The sequence below is a fragment of the Camelus dromedarius genome, chromosome 9, assembly GCF_036321535.1.
Source record: "Camelus dromedarius isolate mCamDro1 chromosome 9, mCamDro1.pat, whole genome shotgun sequence".
Taxonomy (NCBI): domain Eukaryota; kingdom Metazoa; phylum Chordata; class Mammalia; order Artiodactyla; family Camelidae; genus Camelus; species Camelus dromedarius.
This window is the reverse complement of record NC_087444.1, coordinates 5,481,313-5,495,527: the sequence shown is the minus strand read 5'-3', so window position 1 is coordinate 5,495,527 and position 14,215 is coordinate 5,481,313.

The window sequence follows — 14,215 nt, the reverse complement described above, 5'->3', positions numbered from 1 at the left end:
AATACTCAATAAAGGATGCTATCATCATCCTTACTATTTTTGTTATTAAGTATTATTATTCACTTGAGAAGCAACAGGTCACAAATTTGACTCTTGGATTTTTAACAGCAACAATATTCATACAAATAAATCTATATAGAGACTTTCACAAAGGTTAAACATGTCACTAACATAATTAGATTGGCTGGTATCTAGAGGAATAAATCTGGGAAAATGTCATAGATAAATTTCTAAAACCTCATCCAGATCTAAATTTGTATGATTTTATGAGTTAACCATGGAGTAGATTATTAATCTCAACACTAGCAGATGGTCAACCTTTGTAATATACGACACGATCATATTAGTGTTTATGGCTTCCTAACAAAATAAGGCAATAAAAAGTGAAGTGCTTGTACAGTATTATTTTCATACTCATATCTTTTTTCAGTATGATTTGTTCTTTCCTTTCTGAGTGGTAAATGTTTTGACCTTTTACAGAGATTTACACTTATGTGAACAATAATTAAATCTAAATTTCAGTGTATGTGAAGCCAAAATGAGGTCTAATATTGATGCAATAAAAATAGGAGACAGGATCTTGTTCATAATGTTCTGATTTTATTCCTAGCCTCACTTCTCATCTGCTTATGTACTAAAGACTTCCTTTAGCTTTTTTATGCTGCGTTTTTTCCTTTGAGAAGAGGCAAAATAATAGGATCAATTAGATAATTCTAGGGGTTATATTTTTGAATAGGGGATATAAATTCAAAATGGTATAAATTCAAAAGGATAAAAGCATATACAATGTGCCTGGAAAGGGCAAATTAATATAAGGACAAAAAGTAGATAAGTCGTTGCCTAGTGCTAGGAAAAGGAATGAGGAAAAACTAAAAATATACAAGTTTTCTTTCTAGGCTAATGGAAATGTTCTAAAACTAACTGTGGTGACAGCTGTACAATCTACTACATATACTAAAATTATACACTTAATACTGGTGAATTTCATCATATGTAAATTATGTATCAGTAAAGCTTTTACAAAAAGAAAAAGCACGTATCTTTAACTCCTGCTCCCTACCTGCTGTGTCCCATGTTCCAGAGGCAACCCATCCTGCCAGTTTACTGCATATTCTTCCACAGACGTGCTAATGTATAGATTGATTAGGTACACACATAGTTTTTCTTTTTATGCCAAAGTGGTAACCACAGTACACATTGATCTGCAACTTATTTTTTAGCTTAAAATATATCTTAGAGCTCTGTCCTTCTCATTCAGTATGTTTAGAACTACCTCATTCTTTATATATGGCTGCATAATATTCCACCAAATAAAAGTCATGATTTACTTAACTAGATCTCATTGATGGACATTGAGGTTGTCTCCAGTCTTGCTGTTTACAAACAATTCTGCAATAAATATTTCAGTTTATAAGTCATTTTTCACATGTGTGAATATATGGATAGATACTTTACTATAAATTAAATTTCTGGGTAGAATGCATTTTTAATTTTAAAAGATGCTGTCAGTTTCCTTCCAGGTCCTTGAGTCTTTGCAGGAAAATATTACCAATTCTTATCATAGAAAAGGGCAGATTTCTTTAACATATAAGGAGTTCCTAAAAGTAAAAAAGTCAAAGACCAACAACTAAATGAAAAAAGTGGGCAAAGCATATGAATAGAATATGAACAAACATTATGAAAAGTAAAAATAAAAATATTCAGCCTCACTTATACTAAAAGAAATTCAAAGAAAAACTGTACTAAGATTCTCTTTTTCACATGTCAATGCCCACCTGCCCCCTCCACCTCAGACAAACGTCACACAGTGCTTCCCGAGTACTGAGAAAAAAGGTTCCTCTCCAAATTATCAGTGTGTGAAACTAGAATAAAGATACTTCTAGATACATTAAATGTCAAAAAAGTTTGTTTCCTACATATTTTTCCTTTGAAGTCTTCTGGAAGGTGTATGCCTCAACAAAGGACTATATCAGTAAAGAATATCTGGTACCCAGGAAACCAGAGATCCAACATATAAAAGAAGTAAATTAGGTATCAATGAAAGAAGCCTAGGCCAACAGCTGTACAGCTCCACCACTGTCCTTGGGTTCCAATACAATATGAGATGCAAGGGCCCCAGGAAAGATTAGTCCAAGAGAAAACATGGAACTGGTAGACCAAAATGTCTGACTATATTGAGCAGGGTTTATAGTACTGTTGGCAAGCTTGGGGGAAAAATTAATAAAAGATACATGGAAATTTTTCAAAAATTAACTTCAAGATAAATAAAAAATTGTAAGGAGATGTAATCGTGTACACTTTGAGGATCAGTTGTAAAAACAGTTACATCTTCATAAAAAGGTAAACACTGAATATTAATAAAATTAAGAGTGCAAAACAATTTCATGGGAGGACAGAAGAGAAGTGAGGCTGTGTACGTATGTGTGTGTGTTGGGAATATAAATTCTCATATTCCACAGCAGGAAGCCAGTACATAAGGTCTAGAATTGATAGGTGAGAAAATAGCGGATGAACATATTATTTAGAAGCACGGAGGTAAGTATCGGGAAAGTCGGCGCGAAGAGTTGAAACTGGTTGTTTCTCAGACATAATAGTTGAGGATAAGAAAAGGGTGAGACAGAAGATTACAGTATGGGTTTTGTTTATTTCATGATAAATCTTCCAGAGCTATTTACTTTTTAAGCTTTGTGCATGTGTTACTTTGGTAAAAATAAATTTTACATTAGAAAAAGAAAGGATTAGATGGCAGCGAGCAAAAAGACTGCCTTAGCACAAACACTGCCTCTTTTGTATTCTGCAAAAGTGACTGCTTATCTACATGTTCACTGAAAAAAGCTCAGCATAGTTGGCTGGCCTTCCTATACTGTGCATATAATAAAGATTATTCTTGGAAGAGAACACAATACTTTGAGTGGATCAGCAGTTTTTAGAATGATCATGCGTAAAGAACTAAACTGGAGGAGAGAATGAGAAAAGTGAAGAAAAATATACAGAAAAGTAAAAGATTTTTAAAATGCTAAATACAAAGGAAACAACATTTTGCTTTATCATATTATAAACCATGAAATATTGTAAATATATTACAAGAGCCACATTATAATTTGTGTAGCTTTATGCAAATAACCACCTGAATGATAACTGACAAATGGCATGCAAATAAAAATACAGCTTTTAAGCTCATTCCCAGAATGAGTAACTCTTCCAAACTAAATTCTTCTTTGGTAACTTCACAAAGAAAGGAACCAAATAATAAATGGAAAACATCAGCCTTTTCAAAATTTATTTTAATATTTCTAAAGGGTTCAAAGTAGTTTGAATACATTTCTTTAAAACTGACAATGAAAACCTGAGAAATGAGAGCTGAAAATCGTTCAGATTTAGTTAAATCTCTTAATTCTCTTGCAATAGATGTTTCTATTGGAGCATTGTCACTTCAGTCTATGATTCCTTCACCCCCATTTTCTAATATAGAAATAAAGTACCTTTTAATTTTTTTAATTTTTTAAATTTTGGGGGGGAAGGGAGGCAATTAGGTTTATCTGTCTTTATTTAACCGAGGTACCGGGGATCAAACCCAGGAATTCATGCATGCTAAGCAGGCACTCTACCAGTGAGCTATACCCTCCCCTCCAAGTGTCTTTTTAAGAAAGGGGAAATGAATGTGATTTTGTCCTTATTTAGTATTTACAATGAAATACATTTACCAAATTTGCAAATGACAGATAACTTATATTAGGAAGACAGAGTCAGCATTCAAAATGATATTGAAAGGAGTACAACAGGAATATAAATGTAAAGTCTCAAATTTGGGTGTTAAAAATCAGCTGCAAAATGCTCTGCATGTTAAGGGATACATGGTTTGGTGATAGACCCTATAAAAGAAATCATGAAACATTGACCTAGACCAATTACAACATTAGCATTTGTTAATGGGATAAAAGTATTCAATTTAGGATGTAATAGTCCCATTGTGTTCTACTCATATTTTGCCCACAGATTATGTTTAGTTAGAATAAGTGTTAAGAAAAAACAATAATATTTATCCCAAGATAATTGTGGAGAACAATATTATTGGCAGCTCAACGTTCATGCTGTTCTCCTCTTGTGGAGTAGCCATGCAATTTGGGTGAGTTTAACCTTCATTCCCAGCTTCAGGGCTAAACCCATCAAAGTAACCATCCCCCCTTCCATAGAGATCATTTCACAGTGTTAAGTTCAGATCTAAGGCCAATCAGAGCATCGCATTCCCTTAAACCCAAGGGTTGGTTCAGAGGTGGGCCAGTCAGCATGAAATTTACCATCGTTTGACGATGGTAGCAATCAGCATCTCTCTCCTGATGGACTGGCAGCCACGCTCAAGTCACCACAGGAGCCTACCTAAACATACAGCCTGCAGAGAGACAGGAAGAAACTCTTGCCACCCAACAATCTATCTTCAGTAGGAGCCAGGGAGATTCTTGTCAAGTGTAAGTAAAATTATGTCACTTCTCTGCTCAGAAGCCTGAAATGGAGCCTGAGTTCATTCTGAGTAAAAGCCAAGGTCCCTACAGAAGCTTATAAATCCTCCATGACCTGACCTAGTCCCCGGTCCTCTCCCTCTCCTCATCTTTGATGACGCTCCTCTTGTTTACTCATTTCTTGCCAGTGTCCTGGCTCTTTCCTGTCCCTAGAATATGCCAGGCACTGTCTCACCTTAGGGTCTTCTTTGAAGTTGTTTCTCTGCTTTTCTTTCAAATATCCCCTGCCCACCTCGTATACCCCCCACCACCTTAACTTCCTCACCTTTAAGTCTTTATTCACATTTCAATGAAACGTACTCTGACCTGCCACCTGCCACCCTTACAGTCTCAGCCCCCTTTCCTTGTCCACTCTTTTTATTAAAAGCACTTACCATATTCTAACATATGTATAATTGGGGGGGGGGATTTTGTTTGCATTTATTGTTTATCATCTGCCTCTTTCCACTGGAATATAAGCTCTAGAATGGCAGTTTGCTTGGGTCCTGACATATCTTGAATGCCTGGTACAAATGCCTACCAAGCATTCACTGAAAGATAAATGAGTAACTGAGCCGTTGGCTCACCCACTCTCTGAAGACTGACTAGATTTGCCAGTGATGCGAGCCAAGCTGATCCCTTCACTGCTTTGTATATTTGGAATAAAACTGTCTTTTGTAGACAACTGAAAGTGAACCAGTTATGAAAATTGCAAAGGACGAGGGATTCATACCAAAGGAAGAATGTTTGAAGGAGTTGGAGATGTTTACCCTGGGGAAAACCAGTGAAGAGCATGTTAATCATCTTCAAATAAATAAAAAAAGGAATTAGGCATCTAATTTATTATTCCACAAAGTAGTACAGATTAAAGTCATAGAGAGGCAGATTTCAGCTCAGTGCAAGAATGGAACTTCTAACAATGAAACTGCCTCACCCTGGAATGAGCTGCCACATGCTTTGGTCAGCTCTCTGTTATTACGAGGGTTTAAGCAGAGGTTGACTACATCGGTCTGAGAGAGGACAGAAGAGAGCAGTGCATTAGGCAGTGGATTGAACTCAATGATTTTTTGGAGTCCTTTTCTACTCTAGAATTGGGTCTGAAGTATTTGGATGTGGGCCCTTATAGGCTATTTGCTTAACCTATAAAAACATCTATCTCTTTCCTCATTCCTGGACTCTTCACATGGATGGGTTTTCAGCAGCCATATTTGTACTGTGAGAGTCCAGGCCCTTTGGCCACAGCTGATTAGACCAGGAATGTGCAGCTTAGCAAACTGCATCGGATTCTCCCACCTAGAAATTTAGAGATAGGAGAAAAGACCCTCAGCCGGTCTTCATATGTGATTAGAAAACCCAGAAGTAATGGACAAAGGCCACGTTCTACCATATGTGCTAATGAGTAGTGATAACTGGTCTGTAGATGGAATAAAAGAATGAAGCTGATGCAAAGAGAGAGGGCGAAACTAAATGAGAGTCTATTCTGCCTGGGTATCAGGCGTTCCAGTCCCTGTGTCAGTACTCCCTAAGGCCCAGTGGTTTTCTTACCCTTGAATCTGCCTCTGTCTCTGTCTCTGTCTCTCTGTTTTAAGCTAGTAAGCCAGTCAAGTTATTTTTCTTACTTGCACCTAGCAAACATTTTATTTTGCTTTTAACCATTGTTTATCTGTATGCATAGGCTCTGGGTTAATAAATGAAATCTATCATTTACATATAAAGGGTAATGATAAGATCCTTTCTGCACAATAATTGGAACTGCATACACTGTCAATTAATTGAAAAAAATAAGTTGTATGACACTTTTTGCAATGCATTAATTGCTTTACTATCATCGCCATCATATTAATACCTGACAATAAAGCTCTAAAAATGTGATAACACTTCTAAAATGAGTATTTTGGGGCTTAAAGCCATTATTATGTCCCCCTTACTTTGGGAGGTTTTAGTGTTTTGTGTTCCTGTCCTCTACTTAGCCTTTCTATTCTTTCAGGTTTAGTTGTTGATGGTACCATGAAAGCGATAAAACAGGTGTTACAGACTAAACATTTTTAAAAAACCAGAATGGCACCTAAGTGCAAGGAAGGGACAAAAGGGTTTTTTATTGACACCAGCTGCCAATTACAAGGAGCAGTAACTGCTATGGTTGCTCCCTCCGCCTCCCATGCTGGGCTAGGAGGAAACTGTCAGGATGCGCAAGGAACCAGGCACTAGCTTTTGGCCAGCTCTCCACCACGGGACCGGGTCTCACAGAAGGCAGATCCGCCCCCTGAGATGGCTTCACTACCACCATTCTCCCCTCCAGTGCGTGGGAACAGAGGATGTGGTATAGTGCCAAATGCTTAACAACTAGAGAAAGCTCTGATTGGTCATGTTTGCTGCTTTGGATGACGTAGTACTCCCACCACGGCTGACTTCAGGCTACAAATATGACTAAACATGGAAGTCATGGGAAGTTTGGGAAGAGGTGAGCATAGTTGGCTCTGGAGGGTGTAGAAAGCCAGAGCCAGCACACCACCGACACGGGCCACATTGCTGCATCCAGAATCCACCGCCGAGCACCTCAACCTCAGGCTGGGCTGTCTGTCTTGAATGCTCTCCTCCCACACCTCTGCATGGTTTCCTCCCTTCCTTCATCCAAGTCTTGCTCAGAAGTGACCCCTCACCTCCAAAAGGGCTTCCCAGATAGTTCTATTTAAAATCACAGTTCTCTCCCATCACTCGATTCCCTTGCTTCTTTCTTCTTCTAAGGAATTAACAACCTAACATTATATTGTTTATCTAAATGTTTAATTATTTCTCTCACATCCCCAAATGCAAACTATATGAGAGTAGTAAATTTGCATTTTTTGTTCTTTGCTGCTCTTCCAACACCTAGAACAATGCCTGACACAAAGCAAATAGTCAATAAATCATTATGGAATGAATTAATGAATAGACTTTGTTAAATCAAGTAGTAATCATCTCTATGTCGGATGTGCTTAGCACAGAGCCTGGACCGGAATTGACACTCAATAAAAATGTTTGAATATATGAATAAGTAATTAGATATACAAGACAAATGAGCTAAAGTGGGAAGTTAGAGGAAAGTTCACTTAGGAACATTATTATTTCTAGTTATCTGCCTGCACGGCAGATGGCAAATCTTTTCTTCCTTATCCTGTTTCATAGTTTGGAAGACTGAAATACTGAAAAACAAATAGACTTTACCTACCAATATAAAATTTGTGGCATTTATATAAGGCTAGTAGTTGGATTCAGAAATGAAAATTTGGTTTTGAACCAGCCCGATCTAATGGAAAGAGCACTGGATTGTAGTTCAGGAGGCTTGGCTCTTCCTCTGGCTGCCTACACTGGGTGGGACATACCACAGCTTCTTTGCACTAAAAGAACTGTTGTGATATGATATCACTACATGGGGGATCTAAAAAAGGACACAGATGAACTTATTTCCAAAACAGAGATGGACTCACAGACATAGAAAACAAACTTATAGTTACTGGGGGAAAATGGGGTAGGGAAGGATAAAATGGGAGTTTGGGATTTATAGATACCAACTACTATACATAAAACAGATAAACAACAAGGTCCTACTGTATAGCACAGAGAACTGTATTCAATACCTTGTAATGGCCTATAATGAAGAAGAATATGAAAAAAATATATATGTATAACTGAATCACTATGCTGTACACCAGAAATTAACACAGCTTTGTAAACTGACTATACTTCAATAAAAAAAAAGAATTGTCAAAACAAACAAATGAAAAGAAATGTTGTGAAATGACATGACTAGAGGGGTACAGGTTTACTTCCAACTCAAGAGATTCAATAATCAGGGTATCTTATTAAGAACATAGATTTTCAGATCATGTTGACATGAGGTGAAATATCCAGTTCAAACAAGTTTCCGTTCTAAAAGTTCCCATTCATGATGGTGAGCCAAAGTTATTTAACTAATCCAAGTTTAAATATATATAAAACAGCTGCGCATATGGAATAAGAGCTATTCATTCATTAAACAACTGTGTCGTCACAAAATACATATTTGTTTATTCAATTAATATGTATTTGACCATCCTGTTTAATAGCATCAAGTGCCCCCTAAGCACAGCCGGTCCTCTTCACTCTACTTTCATTTTTCATAACATCTTCCAGTATAGCAAACAATTTCCTTATTTATTATGTTTATTTTTTCTTGTCTTCCTTTCCCCTCACCAGTCCCTTGTCCTGGACACTCAAAAGGGAACGAGCGTACTTTGTTCATCAGTGTATCCCAAGCACTTAGAACAGTCCCTGGCACTACAAAATAGTAATATTATTAACATAGATATCTGTTAAATAAATGAATTTACACTTTCTATGTTTGAGACACTATTTTAGAAATTAGTAATACAGCAGAGAACAAAACAAAGGCTCTACATGCTAGAGGGAATGACAGTAAAAAAATATGTATGTATATATATATATGTACATATCAGGAGATGAAAATTGCTACATAGAAAAATAGCAAGGCAGGGTAGAAAGAGGGTAATAAATGAGAATTGAATGATATGCTTCAACAGGGAGATTAGGGAAGGCCATTCTGATAAGGTGACATTTAAGCAGAGACTTGAAAGAAGATAAAGAAAACAGTATGAGAGTGCAGGTGTAATAAGCCATATGTGAAGGTATGGAAACATATTGTCTGTGGCTATTCAAAATTTTTGAAAGTTAACTTATTTAACATATAATTTATTGAAAATTTACCACATCTCAGTCTCTGCATGAGGCACTGAAATCATAAGGATGAAAAAAGGTGAACAGAGAACACAACCTGACTTTCTTCAACTGCAAGTAACTTGACTTCTGGTAGACAGAAGAAATGAGAAGATCAATTACTGAAGTCTGGTTCAAAAAAAAAAAAAAAAAAATCAATGCAGCTCCAGTATAACCAGAAGGACAAAGGAGGTCCCTACACAGCTTTTTTGGAATGTGAGTTGGAGAGGGTTGGTGATCAGGTGATCTGAGTGGTTGAAGTTTCAACTCTCAGGTTGCCAGTGGATGTGGCACAGAAGGGCATCGCAGGTAGAGGAAACAGCATGTGCAAAACAGGGAGTCAGAGGGGAGAATGAAGTGCTTGAACCTGTGGACAGAGAGGTAATAATGATGTTGAAGATTTAATTGTAAGGAATAAAGGGTGAAGAGGGAACCCAATACTGAAATGTCTGCATTGCCAAACTAGTGAGTTTGAACCTCTTTCTAAAGGTGATGCAGTAGGAAGCTTTGGAAGGTTTTAAGCAACAGAGGACATGAGGTTCCTCTAAGATATTTGGGTAGAGAGTCAGAGTAGACATTTAAAATTTTAACTTTTTTTAAATCCCAAGACTATTTCATAAAACTGCTGCCCACGTGAGACTCTTGATATCTCAGAAGAGGGGGAAAAAACCAATATAATGAATTCATAGTTTCTCTTTCATATTGAAATACATGAAAGGTATTTGAACTCTAAGATATTTATGTTCGTTGCTCTTTCATGATATTTGTACTCAAACTGTCTTTGATTTGAAACTTCTACAATAGGCCAATTGGATATTTTCCCACTGATATTAATGCTGATAATATGATAATTACTTGGATTTTACGTTGGTTAATGCAATGGACTGACACTTTCTTTTGATATTAACAAGAAGTATAATTTCTGTATATCTCATCAAAAGCTGATCCCCCTTTCATATTTTCTACCAATACTGGAAGGTTTGTTGGGTTTTAACAGCAACAAGCAAAATACTGTCCCTGAAGGGTAGAAGAGTTTACCACCCCAAATATGCCACTTTGGTGTAAGAATGACTTTGAGCGGAAGGCAATTGAGAAGCAGATACAAGAAAAGATCTCTACTCTCCCTCTGTTTGTCTAAAAGCAGGACAGAAATTTACAAAGATGTCGCCACTTGAGACAAATTAAGACCCTTGTCAGCCAACATGCAGGCAGCATCAGAGGACTCAGCATAACAAACTGTGCTAACCAGCCTTTATTAGCTATTAATTTCCCAAATTTTACCTTCTAGCAATTTGAGACCTGTAGATTCCAGGTCCTTTTCCTTTGTTTTGTTACTTCCCTAAAAATGTATCATTCCTTTGTTAAAATGCTGTATAAACCCAAGATATAGCCACCTCTTACTAACCCCTGAGTTTCTCTCATGTGTATGTGAGATACACACGTTAATAAACTTGTTTTCCTCTTGTTAATCTGGCTTTAGTCAGTCTGATTTACAGGCCCAAGTTAGAGAATCTAAAATTGGTGGGGGAAGAGATTTTTTTTCCCTTCCCTCCAACCCACTGGACACAAGAATATAGTTAAATAGAAGATACCAGCTTGGCCAGTCTGATGTTGTATGTGCTTTGGAATGCACAGTGACCAGTTAGGATATATTTTAAGCTAAGGTTTTAATAATATATGAAATATATCTTTGGACTCTCTTTTTATACTCAACTGTAGGCATATCTTCTGGATCTCCTTCCTGGTATAACTAAAAAAAGAAAAAAAAGAGAATTTAAAAGCTATAATGAAACCTTTTTTAAAAAACTCAGCAATATTCAGATTTTATGGATTTTGGAACTTCCGAGGTTGAGCTAGACTTGAATAAAGTTCATCTCTGCTTACTTACAAAGAGTACAACTTAATTGTCTAAGTATAAGCAGAATGTTTAAAATAACATTGACCGTAAACTATTTCTAAGCACCTTCAACACCCTTAAGTACTTCAGAACTAGTTCATTTACATACAATTGAAATGCTAATTATGGTTAATTTATGAATAATTCTTATCTATTCAGTGAATCAGTCCCCTAAGAATTTTTATTAGTCAACAGACTGTTAGCTGTAAGAGTTCTGAGTTGCTGAAGACTTGAGGTTGAATGAGTAAGGCGTAATGGTGAAATATTTTCTGTCTTTCATCTTTGTCAAATAAACTTGGACATTCCCCCTCTCTCCAGCTGACTATCCCATCTTGTTTTGATACTTTTTTGCTTAGAACCCAACACCATTATGTTTGTGGAAAATATCCACCTACATAGGCCATAGAGTGACTTTTGAAGGCATAATTACTAACAAAAGTATGATTTGCATCTTACGGGGTTCGGGACACACTGACCCAAAATATGTGGCCATATCAAATACCTTAAACTGAAGGGTTTTGAGAAAAGGCAGAAGCAGGAAGGTCACTCTGACTTCCTTCCACCCCCTCACTCTTCTTCATTAAACAGATGACAAAACTCCCACTTGAAAGATGCTCTCCCTGTACCAGGAGGAAGGACAACCCCCTCATCACTGGAGACGAGGAATCTGGGGTTGAGAAATCTGAACAAACAAACCTTGTTAAACTCACCCCTGTCTTCCTTGTTACTTCTTCGCCACCTACTACACCTAGCCCAAATCCCTTCGATCGGTCAATTCTTCACACATTTATTGTTTCTTTATCTAAAAGGAATACCAGCTTCCTGCTCTTATGGCCTTCGTTTCCTGGTGAAGTCTCCTACGTGCATGTAAAAACGCAGAGAATTTTGTATGCTTTTCTCCTGTTAATCTGTCATCGTCAGTTTGATTTTCAGACCTATCTAAGAACTCAAGAAGGCTGAGGAAAACTTTTTCTCCCCCTACGCATCTCTCCAGCTCCCAATTTAATCCAAAATTTAGGGGGAAAAACCCCAAACAAACAAAACTAAACCTTGCCTAATACATTTTCCTCTAATGACTACTTGGAAGACTTTCATTGAAAGAAAATGCGATGCCCCTGCCATGCTGACATCCGAAGCACGACCTTAGCCTGATTATTAGATAATCCAGTGTTAGCCGTTACAGTGACCAACCTGACAAGCTTTTTGCGGACAATGTCCTGGACCAGCCAGAGGACAACTGAGAGCCAATACTTCATCTTTAGGACCCAATGCCTACAGGTGTTGGTGCAGGATTGTTATAGGGGTGGCTTTACTTGCAGCCCAGCCACAGGGATTTACAATAGTTACTGAATATACATGTCTCTTGTTATCCAGTCACTTAGAAAATTTACACGTGCTATCATAATACTCTGATGTTTGAAAATGTCGTGCCCTTGTTATGTGAAAATGACAGCACTGAGGTGTGCTTTGAGTTGTTTATTTGAAGGCAGTGAAAGGTCAGAGATGCAGCCACTCTTTTCTTTCCTGTTCCTCTTAGAAAAGGTAGCATGCATCCTTGGGAAGGACGACTCAGAATAGAGTTTGCTTATATGTTGAACGCTCCCTGTCTGTAAGGCATAAGCTTGGCAGTCAGGAAATTCAGAGCGATCAGTTAGAATTCTGTCTTTGAGAGAAGCTATTGTGTGATTTTCCTGCCACCAAAGGTAAAACTGGTGTGAATTACCAATGTCTACTCCTGAGAGCTTAAATTCTCCTGATCGACTCTGCCTCCAGTTCCTATGTCTATGTTTCTTGTATCTGTACGCCTTGCACTAACATATGTGTGAAATTCAGTCACTTGTTAAGTTTACATGACACATCAGTCTCGACCAAGTGTTCATGAGATTCTCCCTGAATTTTTGGAGTTGTCGATGAAGAGATATATTGTGTGAGGGTTAGACTTCTGCGACAACTTTCTTTTCTTCCTTTTCTTTCTCTTTTCTTTCTCCCCTCTATTGAAGCAACACAAAACATCCTCCCTCTCTCATGCATACTGTTTTAGTGAGTATCATTTCTTCAACATGCCTTTGGGGCCTCCTTCCCAACTCCAAGAAAAAATTTTCCGAATAAAACTGAACTGTGTTCTTCCCCAGAGAAATCCCAATGAATGTATTTTCTCTCCTTCATTATAGGAGTGTGAGAGAACTTTTAAAAGATGGGTTTTGATTATTTAAAGAAAGCTCTTAATGGCTACTCAGAAAAACTCTGAAACCCTATCCTCCTAACTCAGCCCAACAAAACTCCGATTAGGGCTTCAACCTACCATGTTCCCTTTCCTACAGCTGAGCAGCTGAGTCCCACGGGTGAGAAATCTCCCAGTCTTTTAGATGCTGCTGCCATAAAATCATATTTCCAAACCTTAGTTGGATCCTCAGTTTCTGCTATCAGTCCCTTGAGTTGTACGCAGCCTCCTCTCTCTCAGCTACTCCTTCAGATCGGCACAAATCTTATCAAATTCTCCCATCACTTTCAGACCCCTTTCACTGGGAAAACTGAGGCCATAATTATAATCTCTCTTAACTTGCAGATCCCTCACCTATGAAATCGCTTAGATAAACCATTCCTGCTTGCTCCTTCCCTCTAGTTTTGAGGATGAAGGGTATCTCCTGCAGTTCCCTGATGCTGTGTCATCCGGTAACCCGTCCATTACTCTCCCTCTTCTGTCCCTAAATTTTGTTCAGGGGCAGGCATCTTCTCTTAACTCAGTTACTACAAAAACCTTTGACTCTTGTACCCACTATTCTTATTCATGTCAACTCTACGCTCCACAGGACATATGCAAAAACAGAGCTGTTTACAGAACCCACCTTCTTAAAATTCTTTAATGGCTCCCTTACACTGTAGGTAAAGTCCAAGCTTGTTAACATGCTGTGTAAACTCTTCATGGAGTTGAGCCTCATTTTCAGACACCACCAGTCTCCCACTTCATGCTCTGGACAAATAGACACCAACGGTTCCTGCACCGAGCGTGGTATTCTCGCCTCAATGCCCTCATTTACGCCTGTTCATGACCTCCCCAGCTTTCCCACCC